The sequence below is a fragment of the Pleurodeles waltl genome, chromosome 5 (assembly GCF_031143425.1).
Source record: "Pleurodeles waltl isolate 20211129_DDA chromosome 5, aPleWal1.hap1.20221129, whole genome shotgun sequence".
Classification (NCBI taxonomy): Eukaryota; Metazoa; Chordata; class Amphibia; order Caudata; family Salamandridae; genus Pleurodeles; species Pleurodeles waltl.
This window is the reverse complement of record NC_090444.1, coordinates 1089182021-1089201085: the sequence shown is the minus strand read 5'-3', so window position 1 is coordinate 1089201085 and position 19065 is coordinate 1089182021.

Sequence of the window (19065 nt, the reverse complement as noted above, 5' to 3'; positions counted from 1 at the left end):
CCAAATGTGACGGATTTACCACCAGCCGTATTACAAGTTCCATAGGATATAATGGACTCGTAATACGGCTGGTGGTATATCCGTCACTTTACCGTCACTTTTGGGACGGATTACCACTTCCTCCAAAGTTGGAATAACCCCCTGTGTGTTTTGGCTATTGATCTCACTAAAGGTTGTGCATCCCATTTAGCTTAGATACTCCTACAATGTGAATGATATGTGAGTCCATTAGAGGTACGTTTCAGGAAAAGGGTGTTTGGGGTCAATAACACATACATACATATGTGTCTTCAATATCATGACAGCCATAGCATGTGGCGAATATGAGGGTGTCACTTCTATTTGTATGTGTGTTTGTGATGCAAATTTGCTGTTGTGTGAGACAATGTTATGTCCCCATCACTGTCCCTGCAACTGAGATGTGCAGGCATGTCTGGTTTAGGAAAATGTGGGGGTGCAGTGTGAGTGAGGTGACCAAAGGGGGATGTATGGAGCTGGGATTGTCTCATACAATAGATATGCATCCGAGCTGGGACACATATAATATACTTGGTCCATGGAGCATAGCCCCAATAGCTGGTGAATGGCAGACCGTTGATTTTCTGTGGAGTTTGTGGTGACAAGTAGGATTGTTGTCCTAACGTCAGTTGCATCCACAGCAGCCTGGATTTTGGGCACCATCAATCATCGTGAGCAGTGGCAAGATGTAGATGATTGGCTCCATGGAGGCACAGGATCCACTGCCGCCACCATGGTGTTCCACGGACCGCCAAATGTGTAATCAAACCCTTAGTCTACTTCTTGGAATTCAAAAATCTCCAGTAGGATGAAGTTGAAGGCAGTAGCCAATAAGAGATGCATGAGCCTGAATATCCCTTTGGCAAAGGACCACTGAACAGGATTTACTGCTTAGAGAAGAACATAGCAGGTGCTTCTGAGAAGTCGGGCTGACTGTTGACACACCTTGGACAGATAGATGAGCAGGTTGATCCCGGTCTTCTCTTGGTTTTCAAAACAGTTTTTAGCCAAAACTCCCAAGTTTTGGATTATGGCTATCTGAGCACCACAACCAATAGTTCAGGACTGGAAGGGTACCACCTGGGGGATTTGGACTCATTCAAGATAGGTCTAAGTGCAGGTTCAAGATGGTTGGCACCTTTTCTGTTCTTGATGCATTGATCAGGAGGCCAGCCAATTAGCCCTTGGAGTCCCTCTGGTAGTCCTGGGTTCAGCAGTAGAACAGAGCTCAGGCAGCAGGACAGTCTTCTGAGGGTCTAAGGCAGGCCCCAGGCAGCAAAGCAGTCTATTGAAGTGCCCAGCAAGCCAGGGCTGCATTCAGTCCTCTGAGAGTCCTTCCACAGGCCCAGAAAGTGAAATGAAGAGTGGGTCTGAGGGTCCTATTTTTGTAGGAGGCTGGCCCTCTATGTAGTGTGCAAAGCCAGGCACACAGTGCAGGGGGTCCAGGCAACCACACCTTGAGTTACAGTGGTAAGAACTAGATCACCTAATGCTCTAATTTATCAGGTAGCTTGGTCAAGCAGCTAGGCCATCCCTGGAGAAGTGCAAATCATTTGTTGTACTCACAGTATCAATCATGCAACTCACACACTCAAAGGAATAACTCGAGACCAATGTAAAAAAAAATACTTCATATTTTTATATAACGTTAAGGCCAAGTTTATCAACATTAGTTAAGTACTTTTTGAGATATGAATTTTTGAAGTTTAATAAAAAGAGTATTTTTGTGCCTAATAACGCACCATAATACTCAATGGAGGATCACCTTTAAAAATGCATATAAAATCGTACATTTGCTTTACGAAGTTCTTCTTCTGCAGGTTGGTTGAGGTCATCGATAGGCACACTGTGCCAGCTGGAGAAGTTTGGGTGGCTCCTGGTTCCAGCAGGAGCAGCGTTGAAAGATCTCTGGAGCTGGTGCAGGGCCACTCTGGAGCAGGAGTTCAAAGGTAGCAACGGGTGGGGGACCCATAGGACAAAGCTGATTTTTCATTGCAGGTCACAGGGCAGCCGGGTGCAGGGCGAATCTGTGTGCCAGGAGCTGTGCTCAAGGATGCCCTTTGGAGCTGGAGGTTAGTTGAGTCAAGGGTTGTTTGCAGACCAACAGGGGCACTTTAGAGTCCATTGACTGGGGCTTCCTCCTGGTATTTGTATAGCCCGAAGCGGGCTAGTTTCCATGGTGACCAATGTTATCTGACCAGTACCCAAGGTACTGGTACAGTTTGACCACTGGAAAGTGCACTGCCACCAAGCTTGGCATATTTGTGTGGTTTGTCCTTGCGGTTGTTGGTGTGTTGTCGGGTCCAGCTGTGACTTCTGGTTCGGGAGTTAGCAGCTGGTCAGTAAAGTGACCCTCACTGGTTTGCTGGTTACTTGCTGGTGTAGAGAATTACCTCCACCCTGGTGGGAGGTCTTGGGCACTTTATGAAGCCTGGAGGTCCTTTGGGGTTCTTTAGAGTTTTTCTAGGTGTGAACCTGCTCTTCAGTAGCGATTGTCAGGTCCTGCGTGAAGCAGGCAGGGTTTGGCACCTTTTATTTATGCAGCAGGTCCACAGTGCTCGTGCCTTGGATCTTCTTGGTACTGGTCTTCTTTTTGTCCATCAAATCTGATTCCCTGGTCTAAGGATGCCCACTAACTACTGTATTTAGTGGAAATTTGAGGGCTACCCTGGTAGTGACCAATGGGACACCCACCTTTGGGTGGCTACACCCACCACAGTGAGTACTTCCTGGGGAAGGGCCACTTCCCTATCCCTGATTAGCTATTTGCCTTCCATCCAAGATGGAGGAAAATGAAATGGAGTGCCAACATTGCAGGCAACACCTTAGGCATAGTGTATGAGAGATGGGGCCACTCCTCCTACGCTTTGTTGAGTTTCCTGCCTTTGCTCCCACCAAAAGTGGGGGTTTGCCAAGGAGATGACCATCTGGTGTTAGCACCAGGCCTGGTGGTCGAGTTTCAAATGCAGCAAGTCCTTTGAAGCTCACCATCCAGACATTGCACATTCCTGGGGAGGGGGCGTAAGCACAGACAGATCTCTCCCCCAAGGTTTGTACATTGGGTGTCTGGAGGTGTCAGGGTAGTTAGCTTTTGCAGGGGGCACCTGGATATATTTAGGAATAAATCCAATACTGGTACCATTTTTGATTTATCATTCTTAGTTTTTTGACACAAAACAACCCAGGGTTCAAAGTGGTCATCATGTAGCAGGGGAATTTGTGTTGAGCAGTGTCCAGCATATGTATAAAAATTACTGCTCTGTTCCCTCACTATGTCCAAGGTTTGGCAAGGACACAGTGGGGGCATATTGCTTATGCAGCTATGCCCTCATATATACTATGGTGCACCCTGCTTAAATGCCAAATACGCCCAGTCATGTGACCCCCCTGAACAGGCTGCAGACTGCAGGCACCAAATAGTTATAGGAAAATACCAACTTTTTAAAAGTGGCACTTTCAAAATTGTAACTTAAAATTCAACTTTATTTTTAAAAATTATTTTAAATTACAAGTACTCAGATCTTTGCATGTTCCCAATCAAAAGTTAGCTTGTAATAAATGTTATAAGGAAACCCAATTGCATCCTATGGGAAGGATAAGTGTCACAGTAGTAAAAAATGAAGTTAGGAGATTTTACTTAACAAGACATGTAAAACTTAAAGGTACATGCCAAACCTTTTAATTATAATGCATCTTGCCATCTAGCGACCTAGGGTTTCCTTAGGGGTAACCTATATATAATGAAAAGGGAGCTTAGGGCTTGGTAAAGGGTTTATTTTGCAAGTTGAACTGGCAGTTTAAAACTGCATTCAGACTGTAATGACACCCCTGGGATAAGTAGCATCGTATTTACAGGCCCTGGATATATGGTAAACCACTTACTAGGGAATTATAAGTAACTGAAATATGGCAATTGAGCCTAAGACAATTTTACCATGTTTTAGATAGTGAGAACGAACATCTTAGTTGAATGGTAAAGTGCACAGAGTCCGGAGGCCAATTAAAACCTGTACAGACTATCATCACTGAAATGGTCTGACATAGGACTGTGTTCCATCGTAAAGTCTTTTCCCTTCAGGAAGATGGGCCATCGCAACAGTTTTGGATTCTCACCCCTCATTTGCATGAATCACATGAGAGGTCTGTGGTCTATCTGAACCTGGAAGTTAGTTACAGGTATTTATGATCTCAGATTCTTAATGCCGAGACCACAGCAGCAGCAACCCTTTCAATAGCACTCCACCTCTTTTCTATGGGAAGTAACCTTCAAGAGAAGAAAGCCATAAGTTGGTCTAGGTTCTTCTCATTTAGCTGGGGGAACACTGTCCCTATGCCATGCTCTGAGGCATCAGTTTACACAATAAATTCTTGGGAAAAGTCAGGGGCTTTGAAAGGCCCTCACTACTGTCTGGGTTTTCGGGGGCTCCCAGGCCCGGACAGTCTCTATTTTGTTGTTGAGGGGCTGCACCTTACCCCAGACTACAATGTGTCCCAAGTACACCTCAGAACCCTGCTCTATTTGGCATTTACAGTCCTTAATAGTCAGGCCTGCCTGTCGTAGGGCCTGCAGCACTTCCTGGCGGTAAAAAAGGTGGTCCTTTCGCCTGCTACTGTGTACATGTAAGCAGTACTGAAGGCTACTATCCCAGCTAAGATCTGATTCACCAAGCACTGGGAGGTGGCAGGGGCATTCCTCAAGGCAAAGGGCTTTGCTCTAAACTGAAAGTGCCCGCTGGGCTAGAAAATGCTGACCTTTCTTTGCCCTCTCGGTTAGGCCAATGTGCCAGTACTCTTAAGTAAGGTCAAAAGTGCTCAGGAACTTGTCAGCCCCTTTTTTGCCAATGTGCTCATAAGCTCATGGGGTTGGGTGAGCATCTGTCTTGGTGACTGAGTTGAGCTCACTGGAGTCCACAGGGAACCTGAGTTCTGGTGTAGTGCCCAGTGGGACAGCTTTGGGTACCAGCATCACTGGGCTAGACCTGGGACTACTTGAATGCTCCATCACTCCCAATTCACTCTCAGTTCCACCATCTTGATGATTTCCTCCTTAATGCTGGCTCTTACTCTGCCTGTCCGTATGTGTATTTTGTTTTGACAGGCAGGCTGTCCCCAGTATCAATATCATGGATGCACAAGTGTGTTAGCCCAGGAGTGAGGGAAAACAGGGAGTCAAACTGACAACAGCCTTCCTGCTGTTCTGGGTCAAGGTAGTAGAAAGATTGACATGTTCCACAGAGCCATCTTTTTCCCTAGACAATAGGAGATTAGGGAGAGGTTCACTCTCCTCCTCCATTCCATTGTCATCAACTGCGTGGCATACTCAGAACGCTTGCAGTGGGCCTTGAGGCAGTTAAGATGGAGTACGCATACCCTTAGTAGGTTTCTGGGGGTCATGAGGTCCAACAGATAAGTGGCCTCACCCTTACTCTCAATAATTTAATAGGGCCCAGACCAATTGTCTTGGAGTGCTCTGGGCCCCACTGACTCAATAACCCACGTCCTGGCCTTCTTGAAACTCTTCCAGAGAGGCCTTCTGATCTAACCAGAGTTTCATGACTCCCTGGCTAGCTTTCAAGTTCTCTGAAGCCTTGTTACAGAACTTGACTACTGTAGTTGGTGCCATGTTAGACACAATTTTTCTGGGGTACCCTACTCAGGTAAAAATTCCCATCAAGGTCCTAGCCACGCAGATACTGTCACAGTTCTCAGAGGGATAGCCTCTGTGTACCTAGTGGCATAGTCGACCAAAAGAAGGATAAATATGTTGCCTAAGGGAGTGTTGTGTGCAAGGGTCCTACAATGTCACTACTCACCCTTTCAAGGGAGTACCAAGGACAGGTAAGGGATTCAGGTGAACCTTCAGCTTAATCCTTCATCCTTGTTTTCCCAGTGGCCTTGTAGGTGGGACAAGTCCTGCAGAAAGTATTTGAGAATGTACTCATCTGGAGCCAATAAATGCGGGAAACAAGTTTGGCAAATGTCTTTTCTTGCCCCCAGATATCCTGTCAGGGAAATTTCATGAGTCAAACTCAGTAGGAAGGCCCTGTAGCACTGGGGGACCACTGACACGTGTTGCCGCACTTATAAGTGTCTTAAGCTCACCATACAGGAAGTGATGCTACCCGTAACCGAGGTGAGCTCCAGAGGTGTCACCAGTTGCCTGAGCTTCAGCCTCATGCCCTGTAGGGTTGGATACTCATTCTTTGCCTTGCAATCTCCTCTCTGATGGACAAAACCTTTTGCTTGCCATCCAGCAAGTTCAGGCAGGTCCCCAAAAGAGGAAATATCCTGCCAGGTAGACTCCAGGGTGGACTCTTTTGGATGTGGGAGTTTCATGGGCTGATTTCCCATGCCCTCTACCTTTCCCCTTCTTGGCACCTGACTGGGCCATTCTTCCAGGCTCCATGTTTCCTTGACTCCCCTCCTCGTCAGTCATTGAATGGTGTACTACACGCTCAATCAGGCAACCCTAACATTTCCAGGTCTAACCTAAGCTCCACTTTTTTCCATGCAGTGTGCTCTAGGTATTTTCCAAGCAAACAATCCACAGGCATGGCAGGGTTCACAACTACCCTAAGAGAACCTGAGACCCCTTGCCCACCCTTTCATAGGGAGCCACAGGGTAGTGGGAGTCACGGTTTTCGGCTACTACAAACTGGTGAAACGCTTTGGGTATTACCTGCTCTGAGAACACCAGATGACTTCTGACAGTAGTAATCCTGGCTCCTGTGTCTCTTAGAGCTTCCACCCTTTTTCCATTGATGGTGACACGCTGCCTGTACTTGGGAGTAATAGAAGGCATGTGGACTTTGGGCACCATTTCTCTGTCATTCAGGGACATTAGGGGATCCTTAGCCACTTCCTTCACACTAACTGGCGCCACCCGCTCCTCAACGTCTATACCGGCCAATCCCTGGCTCTGCTTACCATCGGATTGCTATGCCTTATTATGGCATGTGGGATCACCCTTTGAGTGCCCAATCCTTAAGCACTTGTGGACACACTAAACATTACCCTTGACCCAAAATCCAGATTCCTTGTTGTCAGTTTGGGATTGGGACCCTTTCCCTTGAGAACCACTTTGGGAAAACTCCTTCCTAGCTTTATCTCCCCCTTCCGTCTTCTGGTGGGAACTAGGACAACCCTTTTTTGGAATCTCCTCCACATATCTTCTATACATTAAGCATGTAACTCAGAGTTCCAGCCGAAAGCAACCACACAGAGGCAGCTTCTGGCTGTACCTGAACGTCTGCCTATATCTCTTTAGAGTGAGCCCATCTTTCATATTCAAGGCCTTGTTCATGAGGGGATACTGCATCCTGTCCCCTTTCCCTAGGGCTAACAGGGTATCCCTTCCTTCATTGGAAATGTGCCTTCAGAGGCTGCCCCCCTCAATCTTCCACAGGGACCCTATGTATCTTTAGGTCAACCTTATAGGCCTCAAACCAGTTGTCTATGTCATCTCCTGCAACAAAGTTAAGCACTTTTTCCTTTGGGATGTGGACTCTTTTTCACAAGTGGACACTGGGGTAAGGCTGTCACTATTGCTGGGGGCTCTGGGGTTTGCCTGGCTGATGAAGAGTGATGCCCTGAAACTGGTCCCAGGATGTTTGTTTCTGTTCCAGGGAGGACCTGGCCTGGCAATTTGGGCTGGACTGTTCCCATGGGGAACTGGATCAAGACTGATTTGCATTTGGCTGGGTCCAAATTAGGTTGGCATAGTGAGCAAAAGAACAATCAATTAATCCCAGATCTGACTGGAGATGTGTGTTTGAAATGTTTCAGCACCCCATCCATCATCCTTTTGTGATACTTTGAGCTCCAGCACTTTCAGGCCCATCTCATGTGTTGGCAGATATTTCTTGTCAGACATGTCTCTGAACAAGCCCTTTCTTCCTCTGCAATATCTCTTTCTCCAGGTAAAGCTCTCTCAGCCTTTCTTTCTGTTACTTCCAGTTTCATCGTGGCTAGCTGTTGTTTATAATACAATACAATACAATGCGCTTCCATATGGCACAGTTACTAAAAAGGTGTCCTACGCTTGTGGAAAAGAATGTGCTATTGTATGCCTTAAAAAGACAAAGAATTACAGTAGAACTGAATGAACCAGAAATGTTTTTTAGGCCCTTTTTAAAAGTCATTCCAGAAGGGCAACTTCTGAGGGCAAGAGGTAATGCATTCCAAATTGTAGCTGTCAAATAAACAAAGAGATGACAACCGTCCAGACTTCTGCATCCTACGAATTTGAAACAGTTTAAGTTGATTGGAGCGCACAGAGCAAACTTGCACAGACATCTTAAACTGGTTCCTGAGAAAGACAGGACCTTTTTGGTTGAAAATTCAAAAGGCAAACATGATAGCCTTAAATTGGATCCTACTGTAAATCAGAAGTCAATAGAGTTGTCGAAGATGGTTGGAAATTGAAACCCATCGAGGAATTTTAAGGATCAGGCTGGCCACTGCATCCTGAATGATTAGCAGATGATGAATCAAGAAACTTGGAAGATCTAAGTACAGACTTTTAGAATAATCCAGTTTAGAAGTAATCTATGCATGTACAATAGTTTTATGATAGTCAACAGGTATCAGGTAGAGCATACGTTGGAAATATCTCAGATTCAAATAACAAAAACTTGACAGAGCTTTATTCTGAGGTTCAAAGGTGAGCTCAGAATCAAATGTGACTCTGAGATTCCTAACTACCGGGGATGGGCGGGGAGAAGGTCGCATTTCTGGAAGCCACCAAAGACTGGGATCTGGATTGGATTTGGTGTCTAAAAAAGAATCTCAGTTTTGTCTGAGTTCAGTTTTAAAAAGCTGGAGTTCATCCAGTCCATAATAAATTTCAGCCAAATCCTAAAAGAATCCAGAGTGGATGGGGTTTTTCCTGAAAAGCTAGAAAAAGTTGAGTATCATCCGCATATCAAACTAACTTCACTCCCTAAGACTTAACAATTCTGGCCAAGGGTGCATTAAAAAGTGTAAGGCTGAGGGCTGACCCTTGTGGAACTTCACAGCCCAGAGGTTTAGCATCTGAAGTGAAAGGCGGGAGAAAAACTGCCTGAGTCTGATTCGCCATAAAAGATTTAAACCATAGCAGGGCATGACCGTACCCGTAATGCCAATCTTTTCCAGCCTTTCAAGCAGTACAGCATGCAAGACCGTATCCATGGCCACAGTGAGGTCTAAAAGTGCCAGCATAACCTGGGAATTACAATCCAGATTAACTTTAATAAATTCAGAGACTTCCTGAAAAGTGGTTTCGGTACTATGCCGTGGTGAGAAGCCTGTTTGGGAGTCATGCAGTGAATGATTTTCCTCCAAAAAGGCTGACAGTTCCCTGTTAACATTCCTTTCCACCAACTTCGCCACAGTAGGGAAAAGTGAAATTACTCAGAATCTTAGGATCAAGTGCAGGCTTCTTTAAAAAAGGGTGTAGGAGGGCCTACTTCTAGCCCGAAGGTACCGTTGCCTAATTCAAAGAATCATTCAAATAGCCTTCACAAGGGGGTTAACCACCGTGGATGCCAATTTGAGAATGGTCGGAGGACAGGAGTTGAGTGGTGAACCTGAATTGAAATTTATCAAGCTCCATAGTTTATTCTTTAAGAGAGATGGGGGCCAACCAAGGCAACAAAAGGACAGATAAAGAAATGCAAGGGATACCTAAAGAAATATGAGGAGACTAGGAGAAAGAATCCTGAATAGTTTGAATTTTATCATGAAAAAAATTGGAAAGCTCTTCACATAGCTTTATTGAAGGAGTAAGAATATGTTTACTCTCTGGAGGAGAAATACATTTACTGAGCACCTTAAACAACTCTCTCAAGGCATTGTCCTCCTTGGAAATAGAATGAGTGATAAAAGGTTCACGAGCCATATGAATAACTCTATGATATTCCTTAAGGGCAGACTGATACAACATTTGAGCATCCTTATCATAATTGGCTCTCCAAGATTTTTCAAGCTTCTCACAGCTGGATATCTGTGATGTTAGAGCATCGGAAAACCAAGGGGCAGAAGACTTCACTCTCTTTGAGGTGTAAAGATTCCTAGGCACAACAGTATCGATAGCCACTTCCACCCATTTGTTAAACAAAACCACATCCTGTTCTTATACTCCTGTCTGATGTAACATAGTAGACTGTAGGGCATCAGCCAGAAGCAACTCATTAACTTGATGCCAGGGTCTGTACAACATTTTAGTCATACAAAGTGTAGAAGATGAAGTGGGTATTGGAATTTTAACGGAATTACGACATGGTCCGACCATACCAGATTAACTACAGGCTGTACTTTGACCAAGAGAGGGTTAGCCGTGATCAGGTTGAGAGTATGGCCTACTGTGTGAGTAGATATTTTAACCAATTGTTTGAGGCTAAAACCGTCTGAGGTACTCACAGATTGTTGTGCCAATTTATTATTAAGATCATCAACATGGAGATTAAAAACTCCTTAAACTATACATTTAGAATGAAGTGAATAAAAGTGGCTCAAAGTGGCCATTAAGTATGTCAAAGAAATAGCTGCTGCAACTGGGGGGGGGGCAGTAAAGAAGCACACCTGGCACTGAAAAGGATGGGACACAGCCCTAAATATTGTCAGTATTATTTAGTTTTGAAACTGAACAATGAAATGACAAGCAATGTATGCTTGCAATCCCACCACTATTTTTATTGTCTCGATCAAAATGTTTAATGGAAAATTCCAGGGGAATAACTAGGGCAATATCGACTACAAAACTGGGTTTTAGCCATGTTTCTGTAAGAAATAAGGTAGCTCAGTTTTTGTCAGTCAAAGGGTTAAACATATCTAGGGCATGTTTAGGAAGTGAACAATTTAAAAGATCAGCCCTAAAATCCTTGTAGGCAATGAAGGGGGAAATTAAGCTGTTATAATTTCAACAGAAGGATCTAGAAGGATAATGAGAAACCAAGTTGACTCGTTCCCTAGGCACTAAAGAGAACCTACACTGCGGGCAAATAGAACCCAGATCCGGGTTAGCAGTGTATGGTTACCCTAACTGCACACACTGCTTGGGATGCAGACTGTGCAAATCAACTGCAGTGTATTTCATAAAAAGAGAATGTTTTGGAGACTCACCAACAGCAAAGCTGGCACTGGACATGATTAGGACACAGACGGGTGAAGACAGGCTTGTCTTTGATGTCGGGACGCTGTTGCATTCAAGGTGCACATGTCCACTTTTCACTTGGTCCATTGGTCACATAAAATAGTGTGAGGAGGTTAAGCAACTAGAGTGCAGCCTGACAAAAATGGCGGCTCTAGAAAAAAACAATGGAACGGAGAAAGTGAAAAGAGGGAAAGCCAGATTTGAATAAGGTGTCCACCTCAATGCAGTACAACACAGACCACTACTAAACATAAGCGATCGTATGGCAGAAAAAACCCTGCCTCAAAGTAAAGTCGAAAATGAACAAATTGGTTACAACAGCTTTCTCTCCACCTTCCTGTCCTCCAGCTCCTCTGGGGACAGGCCCACTGATCCCTGCCTCAACTTGGGTATCTTTCCGGGTGGACTGGGTTTCTCCTACGGCTCAGGACTGCAGGCTTAGGTCTTCCTCCTCCACATCATTATCTAAATGTGTACCACCTCCTCCTCTGGGCCATCTTCCTCTGGACTTCCTTATGGGCTCTGAAGGCAATTTGGAGGTCCAAAGTTGTGGCTTCTTGTTCTCTTTCAGCCCCCTTTCCTTGTAAAGTTTCTGCAGCACAGCCCTGTTGAGGGTATTAATGTTAAGCTGCTCCATTTCCCTGGTGCAAACAGGGAGGTAGGACACTTAAATTTATAAAAAGTAAAGAACATCCAATGGAATACTAAGAAGAATTTAAAACAGGTCAAATCTGACGTTAAATTATTTATATGGGATTTTTTGTTACACAAATCACAATGTGGCACTTCACAAACACAGGCACTGGACCCCATCACTGAACACCAATGTGAAGAATTAGGTTGTTGGTTAAGTTAGTGTTAACCCTGTTCAAGCAACAGCCATAATCTTTGTCAAGGTGAATCACTACTTCACTAAATCATCCTGTTTTAACCCTCTGATAGCTTGGCACATAAGCAGTCATGTTTTACATTGTGGCAATGTAAAGTATTTATGCAACACACAAACAGTAATAAAGTGAAAACACAACACACGACAAATCCCACACAAATTTAGAATGATAGAGTAAAATTGTATGGTTTATTTACACCAACACAACAAAAATTCAATAGGTAGAACCAGAATTTTAAAATTTTAAAGTTTAAGGTACAAACTAGTGCCACAAATGTCAAAGTGCCAACCACAGATATGTGCTCACGTAAGACTGAGTCAAAGTAAAAAAAATAATGCTAACTGCGATGGAGCATGAGACAGATGTGAAGTGTGGATTAGGCTCATTCTACGCTTTCCTTCAAACTGAGAAGAAATTTCTAAATGTCTCTGAGAAAATAAAAGTTCAGCAGGACAAGGCTGCAGCAGGTGTCTGAGGAGGAGCAGGTGTTACACTTGGGGAGCTGCTGGATGAAGCTGCAGTAAAGATTTCTATGTTCAGACTTAGGGCGTAGACATATGGCCTGATTTATATCTTGGAGGTAATGGTCCCGCTTTTGATTTTATGACAGAAACCTGTCCACCTACTTGGCAGTCAAACTGCCCAATTTAGTTATTAATGGTCCCATAGCCAATAATCCACCTGATTCCTGCTGACCAACTGCGTTGATGGTGCCATAGAAGAAAGTGGCTGATGGTGGGACATCAGCCACCCTCCCCACCAAACAGATTTGGATGTTCCTTCCCACCAAGCCAACTAGGGTCGTGCTACTGCCACACCTGAGTTGAAATATTGGTGAGCCGGTATGAGGGTAAAACCTAAATTGTTTCCTAATTCTATTTCTGTTTTTGACTGGATACAGCTGGACAAGACCTTCTGTTGCTCTTGCCAGTGGACCATGGAGAAAACATGACACCCCTGTCGTCAGACTTGAAGGTAGGGAATCTGCATTGCCAGTCTACGTGATTATGGTCACTGCACATGATCTCTGGCCATTGCAGTTATATCCCTGACACATATTTTTTTTTTAAAGACTGTGACATGCATATGTCAGGAACACAATTGTGTCGGACATGGATAGGGACACACTGCTACAAAGCATATGACACACACATACACAGATGTCATTTTAGTGTCAGACTTCATTGCCAAATGAATGCTGGCCCTACAGTAACGTAACATTTAAACTTGTGCACTATGTCCATGTGTGCACATGGCAAGGGGACCTGTACATGTGATGTTGTGCTCCTAGTTGTATATGTCAGTACGTGTATGTGTGTGCGTACTTGGATTGGCTGGGTGAGGTGGAGGGAGCTGGAGTAGGTGATGTGATCGAGTCAGATTGTGTTCCACTTGCACATGGGTCTGATATTGCGTATGTTTGGTTGTATGTTGTGTTGCTGTGTGTAACATTCAGGTGGTGTTGTTGTGTGGTGGTCATTGTTGTCATGAGTGTAGTTGTTCTTTTGTGTGAGTGTGTAAATTAGTGTGTAATTGTGTTGGTTGTCATGGTTTGGTTTTGTGTGGGTATAGTGTCAAAAGTGTGTGTGTATGTTGTGTCATGGAGATATGGCATTATGGTGGTCATTCTGACCCTGGCGGTCTTTGACCGCCAGGGCGGAGGACCGCGGGAGCACCGCCGACAGGCCGGCGGTGCTCCAATGGGGATTCCGACCGCGGCGGTAAAGCCGCGGTCGGACCGGCACCACTGGCGGGCTCCCGCCAGTGTACCGCGGCCCCATTGAATCCTCCGCGGCGGCGCAGCTTGCTGCACCGCCGCGGGGATTCCGACCCCCCCTACCGCCATCCAGATCCCGGCGGTCGGACCGCCGAGATCCGGATGGCGGTAGGGGGGGTCGCGGGGCCCCTGGGGGCCCCTGCAGTGCCCATGCCACTGGCATGGGCATTGCAGGGGCCCCCGTAAGAGGGCCCCTACATGTATTTCACTGTCTGCTGCGCAGACAGTGAAATACGCGACGGGTGCAACTGCACCCGTCGCACAGCTTCCACTCCGCCGGCTCGATTCCGAGCCGGCTTCATCGTGGAAGCCTCTTTCCCGCTGGGCTGGCTGGCGGTCTGAAGGCGACCGCCCGCCAGCCCAGCGGGAAAGTCAGAATTACCGCCGCGGTCTTTCGACCGCGGAACGGTAACCTGACGGCGGGACTTTGGCGGGCGGCCTCCGCCACCCGCCAAGGTCAGAATGAGGGCCTATGTGTTGTTAGCATGTATGTGTTGAGTTATGGTGGGGTGGAACAGGATAATAGTGTGTATATGGTGTTTTGAATAGTGTGTAGTGCAGGGAGCACATATGGCTAAGGTACAGTGTGTATGTGTGACTTACTTCTCTTCAATAGTCACTGCCATTGTACAATGTCCATTTGGTCCTTCAATGGCCTCTCCCCATCAGCAATCAGCCACCAGTACACCGCCTACAGGACCATAACATCTAAATAAGGTCAGCGGGAACCTGCCATCCTGAAGGCTCTGCAGAGCACTCTGTTCTTTGGTCCGCTGCCACTATCTATTTGCAATAATACTGTCAAGATTTAAATCAGGCCCTTTGTCTCTATTTTGGAAGTTGAAATTCTCCAGCAGGTTGAAGCTGGAGACTGTAGCCGACCAGAGTTCCACAAGGCCAAATACCCCTTTGGTGATGGACTGCTGAACAGGATTTGGTGCTGCAGAGAAGACTGTAGTTAGAGCTGACATGAAGTCAGGCCGACGGGCGATGTACTTTGGGCGGATAGACGAATAGATTGGTCCCAGTTTCTTCTGAGTTCTCAGAGCAGTTTTAAGCTAAAACTATTTTAAGTTCCAAGGTTTGGATATTGGCTATCTGGGAAGCTTTAGTGCTACCACCATGGGTCCCAGACTGGAGGGCCACTGTTGGACCTGGCCCTCTCTGCATGGTTATCCCCAAACTTTTTGCTTTCTTCCTCCTAATTTTTCTGATCTGTTTTTGTTTGCTTTAGGACTCTGGGTACATTACCACTGCTAACCAGTGCTAAAGTGCATATGCTCTCTAAGTTGTGGATTGGTTTTTCCATGATTGGCATATTTGATGTATGAGTAAATCCCTTGTATAGTGCAGCAGGTGTACCCAGAGTCCGTAAATCAAATGCTACTAGTCGCACCGATTGTGCCACCTACAACAAGTAGCCCTACAAACATGTCTCAGGCCTGCCATTGCAGTGTCTGTGTGTGCAGTTTCAAACTGCCATGTTGACCGGGCAAGTGCACTCACTTGCCAGACCCAAACCTTCTCTTTTATTACATGTAAGTCAGCCCTAAAGCAAGCTCAAGGTAGCCCTGTGGGCCGGGTGTGGTGTATTTAAACGGTAGGACATTTACTGGTGTGTTTTACATGTCTTGATAGTAAAATACTTCTAAATTCAGTTTTCACTACTGCAAGACATGTTCCTCCCATAGCGTAACATGGGGATTGCCTTGAAATACATTTTAAATTTAATTTCCCTTTGGAGGCAGATAGACATATAGGGGGTTATTCCAACTTTGGAGGAGGTGGTAATCCGTCCCAAATGTGACGGATTTACCACCAGCCGTATTACGAGTTCCATAGGATATAATGGACTCGTAATACGGCTGGTGGTATATCCGTCACTTTACCGTCACTTTTGGGACGGATTACCACTTCCTCCAAAGTTGGAATAACCCCCATAGAGTTTCGGGTCCATGAACTCATAATTTAAAAATATATCTTTTGGTGAAGTTGTTCTTTGAACTGTGAGTTTGAAAATACCACAATAAGAAAGAGGGCATTTTCTTGCTTAACGATTTTGTGTATCTGCCTGTTTGCTGAATACACGTCTGGGTCAGGATGACAGTTGAGCTATTGGTGAATTCACTCTAGACAGTCACACAAAGGGAACTGAGGTGTGCCCTGCATATCCTTGTGGCCCATCACCTGGCTTATGGTTCTTCCTGAGCTAGAGCGGTAGAAGATTCTGACACTTGCACCTCAATTGGGCTGGACCTGTCCTCACACAAAGCAGTCTCCAACCCCCCGGAGTGTCTGGTGCCAGGGCAGGGAAAGACTGGTTCTTACTCACCACTAAGACTTTTCTTTGAAGTTTGACTACTTTCAAGACAGAAATGGGTATAGGTACTGGACTTCTGACACCACATAGAACACTTCTGAACTGACGACATTCAGTGAACATTCTGCAATGAAGAAGAGCTGGATGCTATAGGAGGTACTGCCACTCTGCCTGCTTCTTTGCTGTACTGGACTGTTGCTTGCTGCTTCTGCACTGGGAGTGAAAGGACTGGACTTGGTTTTCTACATCCTGCTTTCCAAGGTTTGCGTAGGGATTGAACTAAGCTGGCCTCCTGTTAAGAAGTCTTAGGGTCATCATAGACTTCACCTGCCAGCGCCTTGGCTCTCTTGCTGAGAGTCCTGACTTGACAAGTGGGCTAAATCCAGTTCCTGGGCCTTTGGAACTGAGCTCTGGTGCAACCAAGAAAATACTAAGCATATTGACTCAAGAGCTACTTCGGAACCAGTGCAGTTCTCTGACTCTACGCGCTGCCTGCACCGGACCCTTGGTCCCTGCTGAGTGCAACAACCGCAACCTGCAACACTGGCCCAATGGTGCTCTAGCACCTCCAACGTCCCACCACAGCGTGAGTCCTGAATGCTGTGTCACCAACGTCTGTGACACCAAACCCTGACTCCGTTGCAGCACCTATGGCCCCATAGTGTGACTAAGACACCACAAAGTCAACTCCTCGCATCTTGATTAGCTGGAGTCATGGACCCCACTGTGTCATACAGAACCAATGACTCGCCACCGACACCGCATCACCTCCCATCCACCGTAAAGAACAGATGCCTCACCTCCCCAGTAACAGTAAAGAACCAATGCCGCACCAGCTCCAGCTCCAGCAATGCCTCATCTCCCCAACTCAATGCAATGCCTTTGTTTCCTCATTGCTTTCCAAGGTCTTGTCCTCAGGGTTCGTGCGACTCGGTGACCAGCCCACACTCCCTAGCGAGTGTTGGACGTGACTCCATCTAGATGCCATGAAAGCACTGTTGTGTAACCATTTTAGTTATACCTCCAAACACATTATTTTAGCAAACCATGCCTGCCGCTGTGCACTTTAACCTAGATATATTTTATTCAGCTTTGTTTATTATTTTAACAATAGCCACATTTGCGGACTTGTTTTATTTTTCTCTATCTAGCTGTTCTTTGCCTAGGTCAGCACTGCATTCTTAAACAAGACATTTCTTTCACTCTGTGCTTTTCTCAAGGCTGCAGTAAGATACGTTGCTGGTAAACGTGGTTAACGCTTTGTCTCTAGTGTTCATAGAAACATACACACTCTTACGTAGGGATCTTTTCTCAGAACATCTGCTGTTTTATTATAAAAACACTTTTCTGCCCCCTACAGATGACCACAACTGGATGCTGAATGCTGAACACTTTGCTGTAGCTGCTTTTGTGGACTACAGTCCTCTTGCTCAGGTATGAGGGACGATGTCTTCCCAGGGGAACCTGAAGGGAAGAACTATGGCTTAACATGCTGTGCTCTAACACGGCCTATGTAGGAATTATTTTAATGACTCTAGTGACAATATGGTAGCGTTATTTTTATGCTTTACTCTCCTTGTCCCAATTTTAATCCTGTCATGCTTTATCGTCCTGTTTATTGCAGTGCATGCTTTATTTGTCTAAGATGCAGTTGCTTCATTAAACCTTATTGAAACATATACTGCCTCTGATTGTCCTTGTATATGTGAGACTAATGTAAATGAGAGAAACGGATGCGATCTGAGTGACCAATTGTGTCATGCGCTCGGCTACCCAATCATCCCTGCTCTTGGGTGGAGATGAGGCACTGCTAGTTAGCTGGAGCAAAACCCGGATTAGGCCGACAGGTGTCACTTGTAGTGGGTTAGACTCAGTCCCATACAGTGCAAGTGATTCTGCCACTCAAATCCAGTAGTCTCATTAGAATAATGAGAGCCTACACAACACCCCCAGTTGGAGCTATTGTGTTTCTAAGTGCCATACTAAGTTTGAATCATATTGCCTCTGAGATAAGCCTGACTGCTTGAGCCAAGCTACCAAGGGGGTTAGCATGGGTTATCTTATTTCTGTGGCTCTATTACCCTGACTACAGAGAGGGTCACTATTTGAACAGGATGCAAACCACTGTGAACTACAGACTACATTTCACACATGCATCATTTTGAGGGTTTGGCCTCGCTCAAGCTAAGCTGTGCCCAGGTATGGGTTCAAGATGGTTTGAGCCATTTCTGTCTTTGAAAGTCTAACCAAGAGGCCGGCAAACTAGTCATTGGAGTCACTCTGATAGTCCTGGGTTCAGAATCGGAACAGGGCTCAAGCAGCAAAGCACGGTTTTGAGAGTTCAAGGCAGACTTCAGGCACTAAAGCATACCTTCCAGGTACAGAAAAGCAGTCTTCGGAAGTACAAGCAGGCTAGAGCAGCATGCAGACATTTGAGAGTCCTACCACAGGTCCAGTAAAGTATACTGATGAGTGAGTCTGAGGGTCCTGTATTTATACCCAGTACCTTCTTTCAGGAGAAGAAATGTCTAGAGAATTTGCTTTGAAGTGCTTGAAATTTCTTGTGTCTTCTGCCCTGGCTCCAAGCTGGCTGCAGGAACGAAGCAAAGGTAACAAATGCCTGTGTGTAGGCAGGGCACAGCTTTTTCAGTAACAAGAAGAGCTGTGCCCAGCTCTGTTCCCTCCATCCTGACAGCTATGGTGCATTCAGACACATCTAATCCCTCTGTTGTGTGGATATTTGGGAGGAATAAACAAAGTCCAAATGACAAGTACACCCAGTCATGTGACCCAGGAACAGGCTGCAGGCACAAAATAGCTAGGACAGGAAAGTGCCTATATCTTAAACTACAATTTTTCAGATACTAAACATGAAATGTTTACCTGTTTCCAATCATATGTTAGCTCCTTTTAAATGTAACCAGGC